Raw genomic sequence first — 13837 nt, forward strand, 5'->3', positions numbered from 1 at the left:
TCTTGATGAACACTGTAGCACACTCTTAAAACTTCCAAATAAAATGTTCGATTGAGTGTCTGACCTGGGGGAACAAACTCTGAGTGAACTGCGCCCTTTGTATAAAAACAAGCAAATCAAAACTATGCTGATTTGTCCTGGCACTTTTTTTCCCATTAGCTTGAATATTGCTTCTCTCTCTCTCTCTCTCTCTCTCTCTCTCTCTCTCTCTCTCTCTCTCTCTCTCCCCCTCCCTCCCCCCAGCCCCTCCACCCCCCTACCCCCCACCCCACCCCACCCCACCCACCCTGCTGGTTCGGGGGTAAGAATAGGCCCGCGGTATATCTGCCTGTCGTAAGAGGCGACTAAAAGGAGTCTCAACTGTTTTGGCCTTTAATGTGATGGTCCCCTTTGGGGTTTGACCTCCATTTTTCCAAATTTAACAGAAGTACGAGCCTTTTGGGGAAGGACACCTTACGTGGTGCACCAGGAGTCCTCCCTGCCCTAATACCTCGGCACTTTTTATCGTCTTGGCGTTGTAACTACACCTTCCATCCCTTATTTTGGGCATACACCCCTGATGGATTGTGTAAGTTACATCATTAGTGCGTCACCATCTGCACCCACGATACCTATGGACCTCCCATGGCACCCAAAATCCAGCACGGTAGTCAGCCCGTTGTGGTGGGGTCTTCATGTACCCTCTAGGTTGTAGCCCACTGACAACACAAGGATCGTACTGCCGATGCCTAAGCCGACACCTCCCCACGTAAGCTAAGGAGTAGATGATCGTCTCTTTGGGGCATCAGGACTCCCGGCAACAGCCATCCTGCCAGGTGGCCTTTGCTGTGGCTGGGTGGCGCCCGTGGGGAGTGCCCCTGGTCGGAGTGGGTGGCATCGGGGCGGATACCCCGCAATGAAGCGGGTAAAGTCTCAATCCGGTGGTCGGACGACCACCAACGTCTCTAAGCGCGGCAAAGTAGACTTTAACGCTGTGGCATATAACCCCAAATCGTTCCCTTCCCTAGCCACGCCCTGGGAGGGACGCAGGGCTGCGGACAGACAGGAGCCGTATTCACCGCGATACCTTGTGTGCAGCAGAACTGATGGGGATTCGTTTTTGGGGACTAAGCCTCTTTTCTTTGTGCACAAACTCGAAGATAAGTTTGGGGAAGTGGCGTCTCTTTCCAAAATGAGTGGTGGGGCCATTCTGATAGAAGCGGCTTCATCTGCACAGTCACGGGCATTACTCGCCTGTGAGAAGCTCGGTGACATCCCCGTTACCGTCACTCCCCATAAGTCCGTAAATTTCGTCCAGGGGATTATTTTTCATAAATATCTTCTGCTACAGTCTGATGACGAGCTACGGGAGAACCTGGCACGACGAGGTGTACACTTCGTTCGTTGTGTATTTAGGGGACCCAAGGATAATAGGATCGCTACCGGTGCTATCATCCTGGCCTCTGAGGGCGACTGTTTGCCTGAGAAGGTCAAGGTTATATGATCTACCGGTGCGATGTCAAGCCCTATGTCCCGCCCCCTATGCGATGCTTCCAGTGCTGGAAATTCGGACACATGTCCTCCAGATGCACTGCCAGCCCCACGTGTCGAGATTGTGGAGGACCTTCGCATCCCAATGCTCCGTGTGCTCCGCCTCCCATCTGCGTTAACTGTGGGGAGCATCATTCTCCCTGCTCGCCAGACTGTGCAGTCTACCAACAAGAGCGGAAGATACAAAAAATTTAAGACCCTGGACCGGTTAACTTACCAAGAGGCGAGGAAGAAATTAGAACGGCTCAACCCCACACCTATGTTGAGGAGTTACGCTGCTGTAACACTGCCGCCACCAGTTCCGGCAAAGACTCCTTTCACCATTGGCCCACCGAACAGTCATGTTACGCCTGCCCCACCACAGGTGGGGGCCACTCTCTCTTCCACTGCTCCCAAAACACCCAGTTTGGGAGCAGTGCGCCCCGAACAACCGGGGACGTCAGTCCCCGCCTCCCAGCCGGAGAGGCGACAGCCCTCTCCGGCTGCTCAGCAGGAGACGCAACAGCCTCCTCCGGCCTCACTTGTTCGGAAGGGATCCCTTGGGGGAGTCCCTTCCAAGGACTTCCCCAGTGTCTCACAAGACACTAGCCAGTGGCTGAAGAAGACACCAGCTGCTGGTCGAAGGGCTTCACGCTCTTCCTCTGTTCCTGACAATGCATCAGGAAAGCCCTCCCAGCATGCGAACCCTCCTCCCAAAGACGAGAGAGAAGAGGAAGCTCTCTAAGAAGCCTAAGGACCCAGTGGTTCCTGCGCCAACGCTTCCTGTCAGCTCAGCCTCTGAGGATGAGGTCGAGCTCTTTGTGTCCCCTGACGACCTCGATCTCGCCGTCTCAGAAACGATGGCAGTTGCGACGTCAGTCACTCAGTCGGTGGCAGCATGTGACTCTGTGCAGTAATTTGCTTCTTCAGTACCTTAATACCCCTACAGGACACTCTTTGTACAATCCTCCAATGGAATTGTGGCGGTTATTTTAGCCATCTCCCTGAGCTACGACAGCTTCTCAGCATGATACCTGGTTTCTGCATTGCGCTCGAGGAAACCTGGTTCCCGGCAATGCGGACCCCTGTCCTTCGTGGATACAGGGGTTATTGCTGCAACCGTAGCACTTACAATAGTGTGTCAGGTGGAGCCTGCGTGTATGTCCTTACCTCTGTATATAGTGCTCCTGTGCCCCTTCACACATCATTGGAAGCTGTGGCTGTCCGCGTAAGGACTACCCAGGACATAACCGTCTGCAGTGTCTATCTCCCTCCAGGTGGTACAGTCTCCCTGACCGAATTGGCTGCACTTGTCGCCCAACTCCCCACGCCTTTTCTTCTCCTGGGGGATTTTAACGCCCACAATCCCCTGTGGGGTGGAACGAAGGTTACTGGCCGAGGCAGAGAGGTTGAGAATCTCATCTCCCAACTCGACCTCTGCCTGTTAAACACTGGCGCCTCCACACATTTCAGTGTGGCGCACGGCACGTTCTCGGCCATAGATCTGTCGTTGTGCAGCCCAGGGCTTGTACCATCGGTCCACTGGAGAGTCCACGAGGACTTCTGTGGTAGTGACCATTTTCCCATCTTCCTTTCACTACCACAGCGTCGCTCCCTTGAACGCTTGCCTAGATGGGCATTTAGCAAGGCAAACTGGGACACGTTCTCCTCTGCTGCCACTGTTGAATCTCTCCCCCACGGTACCATCGATGTGGCGGTTGCGACACTGACTGCAGCGATTGTTTCCGTTGCGGAACGTACCATTCCTCGTTCGTTAGGGTGCCCCCGGCGAAAGTCAGTGCCTTGGTGGTCTCCAGAGATCGCTGCAGCCATTACAGAACGTCAGCGGGCTCTTCAGCGACATAAGCGGCACCCGTCTCTGGAGAACCTCATTTTATTCAAACGTCTCCGTGCTCAGGTCCGGAGGCTTATCAAACAGCGGAAACAGGAGTGCTGGGAGAGGTACGTTTCCAACATTGGTTCCCGTACTTCACCCTCCCAGGTGTGGATGAGGATTCGGCACATCTTTGGATTGCAGTCCTCTACAGGTGTCCCAGGCTTACCATCAATGGGGCGGTATCCACCGATGCCGATGCAATCGCCGAGCATTTCGCACAGCACTATGTTCGGGCCTCTGCGTCGGAGAATTACCCGCCTGCGTTTCGCGCGCTCAAACGCCGGGAGGAAGGCAAACGGCTTTCTTTTGATTCTCGCTGCCCTGAGGCATATAACGCCCCATTTAGTTTGTGGGAACTCCAAAGCGCCCTGGCACAGTTCCCCGATACAGCCTCTGGGCCAGATGGCGTCCACAATCAGATGGTCAAACACCTGTCCCCGGACTGTCAGCGATGTGTTTTTGCCATCTTCAACCGCATATGGGGCGATGGTGTCTTTCCGTCGCTGTGGTGAGAAAGTACCATCATTCCGGTGCTGAAGCCTGGTAAGGACCCGCTTAATGTGGATAGCTATCAGCCCATCAGCTTGACAAATACTCTGTGCAAGCTACTGGAACGTATGGTGAGTCGTCAGCTGTGTTGGCTGCTCGAGTCTCGGGGTCTTCTGGCTCCGTGCCAGAGCGGCTTCCGTCAGGGCCGTTCCACCGCCGATACTTTGGTCTTCCTTGAGTCTGCAATCCGCACTGCTTTTTCCAGGCACCAACACCTCGTCTCCGTCTTTTTCGACCTCTCCAGAGCATATGACACGGCGTGGCGGCACCATATTCTCGCCACGTTGCACGGGTGGGGTCTCCGGGGCTCTCTCCCCATTTTTATTCAGAATTTTTTATCTGTTCGGACATTCCGCGTTTTAATTGGCACATCCCATAGTTCACTTCATATCCAGGAGAACGGCGTTCCATAGGGCTCTGTATTGAGCATGCCCCTTTTCCTTGTGGCCATTAATGGCCTTGCAGCAGCAGTAGGGTCGTCTGTCTCACCCACATTATATGCTGACGATTTCTGCATCTTTTTCAGCTCCTCCACCATTAGTGTTGCAGAACGTAGGTTGCAGGGAGCCATACGCAAGGCGCAGGCATGGGCCCTAGCCCATGGGTTTCAATTTTTTCCTCCGAAGACTTGTGTTATGCACTTTTGTCAGCGTCGAACTGTCCATCCCCACCCTGAGCTTTATCTTCAGGATGCCATGCTCAGGGTTGTTGACACTTACCGTTTTCTGGGATTGCTGTTCAATGCCCGGCTTACTTGGCTTCCGCATATTCGTCAGTGCTGGCAGCATCTGAATGCCCTCTGCTGCCTCAGCAACACAACTTGGGGTGCAGATCGTAACACGCTGCTGCAGCTCTACAAAGCCCTTGTGCTGTCCCGACTGGATTATGGGAGTGTGGCGTATGGCTCAGAGTTGCCCTCAGCGTTGCAACTGCTGGACCCCGTTCACCACTGTGGGGTTCAACGGGTGACAGGAGCATTCCGCACCAGTCCTGTTAATAGCCTACTTGCTGAGGCTGGGGTTCCTCCCCTCCACATTCGGCGTCTACAACTCTTAGCCAACTATGCTGCCCACGTTCGTTGTTCGCCTCGTCACCCTAACTACCGTCTCCTTTTCGCTAATGCGGCAGTCCATACCCCACACCAGCGGCCTCGATCAGGCCATACCATTGGGATCCGTGTTCGGTCACTCCTTAGTGACCTCGAGTCTTTGCCTCTTCCATCTGCTTTTCAGGTCCACCCACATACACCACCTTGGTGCATTCGTCGGCCGCAGCTTCGGCTGGACCTCTCACAATGGCAAAAGGATTCAGTTCCTCCTGCAGTCTTGCGCCGCCAATTTCTTGCTCTCCTCGACGCATCCCGCAACTCGGAGGCTATCTATACAGATGGCTCGATGGTTGATGGCCGTGTGGGGTACGCTTATGCTCATGCGGACTATGTAGTCCAGCACTCCTTGCCGGACGGCTGCAGTGTTTACACTGCAGAGCTAACAGCCATTTTTCGTGCCCTTGAGCGTATTCGTACCAGCACTGGAGAGTCTTTTGTCATTTGCAGTGACTCTCTCAGTAGTCTGCAGGCTCTTGACCAGTGCTACCCACGCCATCCCATTGTTGTTGCCATCCAGGAGTCCGTTCATGCTCTTGAACAGCATGGACGTTCAGTGGTGTTCATATGGACCCCGGGACACGTTGGGATAGTGGGAAACGAACACGCCGACAAGTTAGCTAAAGAAGCCGCCCGCAAACTGCCGTTGGAGATCGGCCTCCCGGCAACTGATCTCCGATCGGTGTTACGCCGTCGGGTCTTTGGGATGTGGGCAGATGAATGGCGCACTCTGTCTGTACCCAACAAGCTGCGGCATGTAAAGGAGACCACGACCGTGTGGGGCTCCTCCATGCGGGCCTCTCGCAGGGATTCTGTTATTCTCTGTAGGCTCCGCATTTGTCACTCTTGGCTGACGCATTGTCATCTGTGGTGAAATCATGACGGTGGCCCATATATTGTTGGAATGTCCTCTTTTAACCGCCCTCAGGCGAACTTTTAATCTCCTGGGGGATTTATCATCTCTTTTAGGTGACGATGTCTCTACGGCAGATCGTGTTTTAAGTTTTATTCGAGCAAGTGGCTTTTATAGGTCCCTCTAATTTTATTGCGTCACCCTCTTTTGTGCTGTATCTTTTACTTAGTTTTGTGTTGTAATTCGACTCCACCCTAATCTTTTAGGCTGGACGTTTTAACGTGTTCAGAGTGGCTGGCTCATCCTATTATTTTCGTGATCAGCCAGCCACAGTCCTCTACTGTGCAGTTTTAATTCCTTCTGCCTTTGTTCTCTGTTGTTTTTGTTGATGTGCTCCGTTTTCGTGTTGTCTTCCAATGGACCATGGGGCTTTTCTTCCCCCGGAATTTTTATTTTAGTGCTTCGCCTGACTGGTGGATAGTTTCACTGTGCTCTGTGTTTTTATGAAACAAGGGACCGATGTCCTTTGTAGTTTGGTCCCTTTAATCTTTAAACCAACCTCCCTCTCTCTCTTTTTTCCCCCTGTAACCATAGCACCTGACTCATCACCAGAAAATTTGGATCAGTAGCTATTGTTTCAAAGCACAGTATGTTTCAAATTGATATACCTTGTGATTGTCAGTCAGAACAAACTTGGCAGCAACCATTTTTGTTCCCAAATCTTCTGTCAAAATTCACTGAACAGACCTCCAAGAGAACTCGCTAATCTGTGGCAGTTGATCAGTTGTGTCTGTCAACGTTTCGTGAGCACAAGCTCTCAAATTTTTTCAATATTTTCGTCGATTCAGGCAGTTGATGGACATCCACGAGGTTTGTCATCAATAGACATGTTGCTAATTTTAAACTGAGCAAACCACTGATATGCTAGAGTTTTTCCCATAGTGTCACCTTAGTAAGCTGTTTTCAGCATCATTTTTATTGAGTAGAAAACAAAATTTCACAGCTGCCTAAAAAAAAAAGGCAAAACAGCGCTAGCAAAAAGTCACTGCAGATGAACAGAACAAGCCAGGTTAACAACACAGGTGGCGCTGAACTGGCAATGTCATTCCAGTGGTTGGTTGTGTGTGGGTTTTTTTATCCCCTCGTAGACTTAAGAGGTGTTGTAAGTGCAGCTAAAAAAGTACTAGGAATGAAAAGGCAGAGAGAGCCATGGATCACATGAGAGATACTAGAATTAATAGAGAAAGAACAAAACGTAAAATGACGAAAGTGAACAACAACAACAACAAAGCTCACTCTGAAATGAAATTATCCAGAAATTAGAAAATCTAAAGGAGAGTGATGTGGATACTGTACAAGGGCTAATACTATGCAAGCTTGTGTGTGAAATTTTATGGAACTGGAAAAGTTCCATCAGATTGTAAAAATAATATAATTATTGCACTTCCTAAGAAAGCAACAGCAGATAGAATTGAAAATTACAGCTCAGTCACTATAGTACCACACGCATCAGAAATACTCATAATACGCTAGTGAAGAATGGAATGGAAAATTGAAAACAGATAAGGAGAGGACCAGTTTGGTATTAGGAGAAGCAGGATTGCTCAATGGTACTTTTAGCACTGATAATAATAGTTCACAAATTAAAAAAAAAAAAGATAACATACATCACTTCCATTGATTCTGAGAGGGCTTGTTATAATGTGAAATGGAATAAAATGTTCTCCATTCTGAAGCCCTGTGGTTTCAGCTACAGAGAGAAAAGGTAATCCAGGGTCTTTGTGCAAGACAGACTCTAATACTCAGCATTGACAAAACGATATAAGAGGCTAAAATCAGGGAAGGTATAAGATAGGATTGCTTATTGTCACCAATGGTAATTTTATATATGAGAGACAGCAGGGGAAGTATAGGAATATCTCATTGGGAGAGTTCATCTTAGACAGCAATTTGGAGGGATACGGTTTGCTGACAACATAGCAATGGTCTCAGAAGGTGAACAGAAAATAAGTTGGATGCTCAACCCTCTATTCTATATGGGTTAACTTGTGTCACTACCACTGTCCCCAGGTGTTCTACACTTGTTTAAGTATATCACTGCTCTTGCATGTGATGCTGTAGAGATGATTTGCTTTTTAGCTTGTATTTGAAAAGGAGGGGGGACGGGGGGGGGGGGGGGGGGGGGGGGAGCAGGAAGAATGAAAAATTAAATTTACTGCTACTCATTGGTAAATTACTGAACATATTAAAACGTAGTGATTGTGAGCCAAGAGAATATGAATTGGAGGAGAAAAGCTGGAAGCTTGAGAATGGAGAAACTTAGATATAACAATGATAGCTGAAGCAGAATGTTTCGTGACATAGCAGAATATGAAGATAAAACATTTACATATTTATTATATTAGGAATACACTAGTGCTCCTTCAGGCTTCTACTTATAGGTAAAGTGCTTTAGTTTCTGATCAGAAACACAAAGGGAAGAACCAGTGTTTGTAACCAGAAACCTTTAGTAGAATAACTGCTTGTATCAGTGGAAATTTCGTTACGTATGCGCAACATACATTTGATTACAAGGCTGCCAGAAGAAAGATCTCCTCTTTGAAAATAGAGGAACAGCATTAAGTATGAACATTGGCAGGTAGGTGATCGTCTTATACTCATTACATTTTGCTATAAATTCACAGCTAGGACACCTAAAACTGTTATTGATTATTCAAACTAACCTATATTAAATTATTTTAACAACAGAATGTATTTGTTTATTTGCTGCAAAGTAGTGTGAAATGGAACAAGCATGTAATGACTGTCGTAAAAAAGGTGAATGGTCCACTTCAGTTTATTGGGAGAATTTTAGGAAAGTGTGGATTATTTGTGAAGGAGATCACATGTAGAACACTGGTGTGACCCATCTTGAGTACTTCTCAAGTGTTTGGGATTCCCACCAGATCAGAGTAAAGAAAGACATCAAAGAAATTCGGAGGCAAGCTGCTAGATTTGTTACCAGCAGGTTCAGATAACACGTAAGTATTACAGAGATATTTTGGGAGCTCAATTGGGAATTTTTGGAGAGAAGGCCACATTGTTCTTGAGGAAAACAGTTGAGAAAATTTAGATAACCAGCATTGGAAGCTGACTGCAGAACAATTTGACTACAGCCAACGTACATTTCGCATAAGGACCACAAAGATAGGATAAGAGAAATTAATGCTCTTATGGAGGTGTATAGACAGTAGTTTCTCCCTCTCTCGACTTGCAAGTGGAGCAGGAAAGGAAATAACTGGCAGTGGTACAAGGTACCTTTCACCAAACACCATACAGTGTCTTGTGGAGTATGTATGTAGGTGTATATGTTAACTCAGCTTTTCATACCAGTAAAAGATACATGCATACATTGATATAGGTATTAGTGAAGATCAAAAATTATCAGTTTTCTGTTACAAAAACAAGCTTCTGGCTGTGTACCAGTACACTAACAGTTTTAAAAGGGCATTACAATTTGGAATCTTCTATTGAGTAATGGTATTTCCCTTTCAATAAGAGCTTCAGCTATTCTTCAGGTTTTTAAATTGGTTACCTTAAAATCAGATGGTAGTTTATTGCAGAAAATTGTCCCCATTATATGTAGACTACAGTCTGTAGATTTTTTATTACTTGCACTTATGTGAAAGCTTTCTCTTCCCTGTGTTTGTTTATTACATACATTACTGTTTTTACATCATGCTGTGTATTTAATTTCACAAACATAATTGTCTGCAGGAGCACATAGAGGAGATGGTAAGTATTTTATATTTCTCATGTAGTTACCACTCGTACTGCCTTTTTTGCAGTTTGAAAATCCTGTTTGTATGGACTACTGGTGTCCCACCCTACATCCTGATACCATTGTACAGTTGTGGACTCATCAAACTAAAATATATCAAAGGCTGAAACCCCAGTAAACACTGACTTGAAATGTAAAGAGTAAATACTGACATTCTTACAAATTAGATCAATGCTCTTCCGAGGACAGGTGTTCGTCCACAACTCTTCCCGAAAATTTGAGTTTGTTTAATTGAGTGCAAAAGGAGGTGTATATGGAGTAACATTTTTTGTTTGGATTATAGTTAACACATTCCGGCTGCTGTCCACAGAGATTAAAGGCATGTTTTAATTTCACCAGCAGTTGGTACTCTTTTAAGTGTCTCCGGGTGCGGCTTTCCTGACTGTTACTTCACGATACATAATTCCCAAGCAGTGATGACTTGAATTCACTTGTTCACTCGTTTAGTACTTTGTAGAGTTGCTCAGTGGATCTTCCTATTTCCACAAAGTGCTATGTGATTTGAAAAACATATTACAGGCATGATTAGTTCCTAAACATTCATCTTTGCAGTGCGGTTCCATTGTTGTCTTGATTGCAGAAGTTTGTCATAAAATAGGGGCACTTTGACTGAGGAAGAAATTCTGAGATTGCTTGAAGAATCTGGATCCAAAATTGATGATAATGGTTTTGAAGTTTATGACAGTATTTCAGAAATAGGTGGCAATCTGCTTTCCTTCTTGCATTTTATAAGCAGGAGCTACATAACAAAGTCGAAAAAATTTAAAATGTCTGGGGTCTGCAGCAGTCACTGTGGCCCTACTGGAAACTGTCAAGCAGGAATTTCAGTGCCACTATCTTCTCTTTATTTACAAGTAGCTTATTTGCAGTCAGGTAAGTTGACAGAATATTGCAACTGATTTCACTACTGTTGGCAGCAGTTTTCACATCACTGCCTCAACTGACAAAGGATGTGTCATTCACTTAATGACTTGGCAGTTTCCGTAAGTTATTAATATGTGCAAGCATCAGGAAAGACACTAATGCCCAAGAAGGAGACCTATCTTTAGATGAATCAACGATTCTTTGGAGGAACAGATTGTGATTTAGACAGTATATACAAAACATAAGGCATAAATGTGGCATCAAAATGTTCATATTTAATTTATTTATCAAGTTCTGTAGGACCCTACAAGTCTAAGCAACTTGGCCACGGAACGAGTCAGTACATAGTTTACAGAATGCTGATTCTAAAATTTATAAACTAAGAATTAAATGTTTAATAAAACATGAAAAACACATTACAGAGCAGAGTTCCCAGTTACTGCAAGGAATTCCTGTACAGAATAAAGGGCATGTGCCATGAGGAAACCTATCAACTTGTATTGGAATGCTTGGGGTTTATCACTCAATTTTTTCAGTTCTGCTAGGAAGCACATTCTTGTGTACAGTGCTTAAGGAGGTGTTATCCAAGTGCATATCATGTTTTGCGTAATGTGTGCTAAATGAATGTTGCAGTTTCTTCTGAAACAGCTATTATTGTCAACAACATATTGCGTGATTGAATATATATACAGGAACTTATAGAATGAGAATCCAGACACAGCTGAACTGTGGCCTACATGAAGTTTGCTGACTGACACTGCATATCAGTCTGACTTTCTTCTGAGCTAATATTATTCTTCATGAATGCAGAGTGTTGCCTCAAAATATAACACCAATCGAGATGACAGAATGAAAATAAGCTAAGTAGACAAGCTTTTGCACTTCAGTGTCAGAAACAGTGGAGGTCTTTCTTATAAAGAAGTCAGTCATAAGAATTTAAAATGGTTGACATCACTGACTGTTCACCATCATTGTATGATAAAATTTCCCTTTTTCAAAGGTTTCACCTCAGAAACTGTAAGCACTGTGTTTTGTTAGTGTAAAACATTAATCTGTTTTCTGAAAGCCATGTGCTGACTATCCCATTAGCTAAATTATTTATACAGTATTACATTCCACACCATTCATAATGTCACTGGGGTTAACTGCAAAGAGAAAAAGTGCTGGACCCAGAACAGAACCCTGTACCATTCTCCTACTTTATGGGGGAGGGGGTTCAAAAAGTTTCTAGCCTAACAAATAAAGAATGACACACATTTCATAGTACCAATTTATTTTGCAATATAATACCCGTGCACACTTATACACTCACAGGCACGCTCAGATAATTTCTGCAAACCATTTAAATAAAAGGTTTTCCTTTTGAGGTCTTTTTTTAGGTTTGGGAAAAGAAAAAAAGCCTGATTGAGCCAAATATGGAGAATATGGCCGATGACTTAACAATTCAAACATGCAGTTTCCAGTGTAGTGAGGGATTTGTATGCCGGTGTGTTGTCCTGATGCAAAAGAACTCCGCACGCCAATTTTTCTTTCTCTGTCTCAAACAGCGCAGGAGGGTGCAATAATATGGTGCATTGATAGTTACACCCATTCTGGTTGATTTTCGCATCCGGAACTTTTTTGGGGTAGGGGATGAAGGATGTTTCCATTGTTGTGACTTGTTTTGTCTCAGGATCAAAGTGGTGAACCCATGTTTCATCCATTATCACATACCTTGCAAGAAAGACATCTTTACCCACTTCAAATTGGCAAACATTTCTTCACAACACTGCACATGCTCCAATCTTATCTGTATTCAAGTCTTTCGGGACCCACTGAGATGAAACTTTCTGCATTCCCAAAGTATCCACAACAATGTCATGAGTACACCCATTGGAGATTCCAAATGTGTTTTCAATGTGCTGCAACATTGACTGACTATCCTGCAAAATCGTATCATATATTGCAATCACTGTTTCATCAGTTCTGCCCCTTGACGCTTCTTCCACACTCGTTCTTCCACATTTGAAGTCTGACACCCAGTTTTCCACTGTTGCATAAGATGAAGCATGCTCCTTAAGTGTAGTCCGCATGCCGTCTGTAATTTCCTTGGGCATCATTCCCTTCAAATGATGATATTCAGTCACACCATGGTTCTCGATTCTCTCGATATTAGCCATTTTATTTACACTACGGTACAGAACATATCCTAGCAGCAAAACTAACGAAGCTGTAGCCGCAAAATTTGACTTGCATACCCGCAGAGGGTCACCATAAAAGTGGGTTGTGGTGTTTGCACAAGACATTACAGTAACTATCTCGGGCTAGAAACTTCTTGAGCGCCCCTCTTACATGAGTCAGATTCTAACCTCTTCCTTGTTTATGAGCACTGGATGACAGCCTTCCACTCCCACTTTCCAGATACAAAGGAAATTGTTGTTGAACTTATAACCCTAATCCCCTAATGTTCAAACTTATGCAAAAGTATTGTATGGTACCGGTAACCAAGTCTTTCGTTAAATCAAAGAAGACACATACTGTCCTCAGCCTATCATCTAGCCCTGCTAGTGCCTCATACACAAAAGAGTATCTGTGGACATTCTATTCCTAACAGTGTTTGATAGCAAATTGTATGTATTGAGATGTGCTACTAGTCTTCTGTATCGTACTTTCTCAAAAACTTTTGAAAACACTGGTAGCAATGAAGATGGCTGATAATTGTGTTCTCTCTCTCACTGTTTTTATAAAGTGGTCTCACTAATGATTCCAGACTCTCAGGAAGTTAACCACACATGAAAGACTCACTGCACAAATGACTAAGTACGAAACTACTGGTAATGTATGATGCACTTGTCTTCATAATCCTACTTGAAATTTCATCAAGTCCACGGGAGTTTTTACTCTTCAGTGACATAGTAACTGATTTAATTTTGTATGCTTGTTTGCTGTAGTTAGCTGTGATGTAGTTATTTCAGAACACCAGCTTTCAAGGGTACAACATATGTACCTGTACTGATAAAATTTTGACTTAATATGCTGACTATTGACAAAACGTGATTACAAAATATTTTGCACAACTTAAATGGGTCACTAACAGTTTCATTCTCACATGAGAGGTGTATCATGTTGAGCAGCCATATTGTGCACTGATACCTTTTTCACAAATGACCATACAGCTTTAATTCTGTTCTGAGAGCTTTCTACTCTCTTCTCTTCATATGACGACACACATCTTATTTCTTCCTAAATGATATTTAAAAC

This window comes from Schistocerca nitens, chromosome 8, assembly GCF_023898315.1.
Source record: "Schistocerca nitens isolate TAMUIC-IGC-003100 chromosome 8, iqSchNite1.1, whole genome shotgun sequence".
NCBI classification, from domain to species: Eukaryota; Metazoa; Arthropoda; class Insecta; order Orthoptera; family Acrididae; genus Schistocerca; species Schistocerca nitens.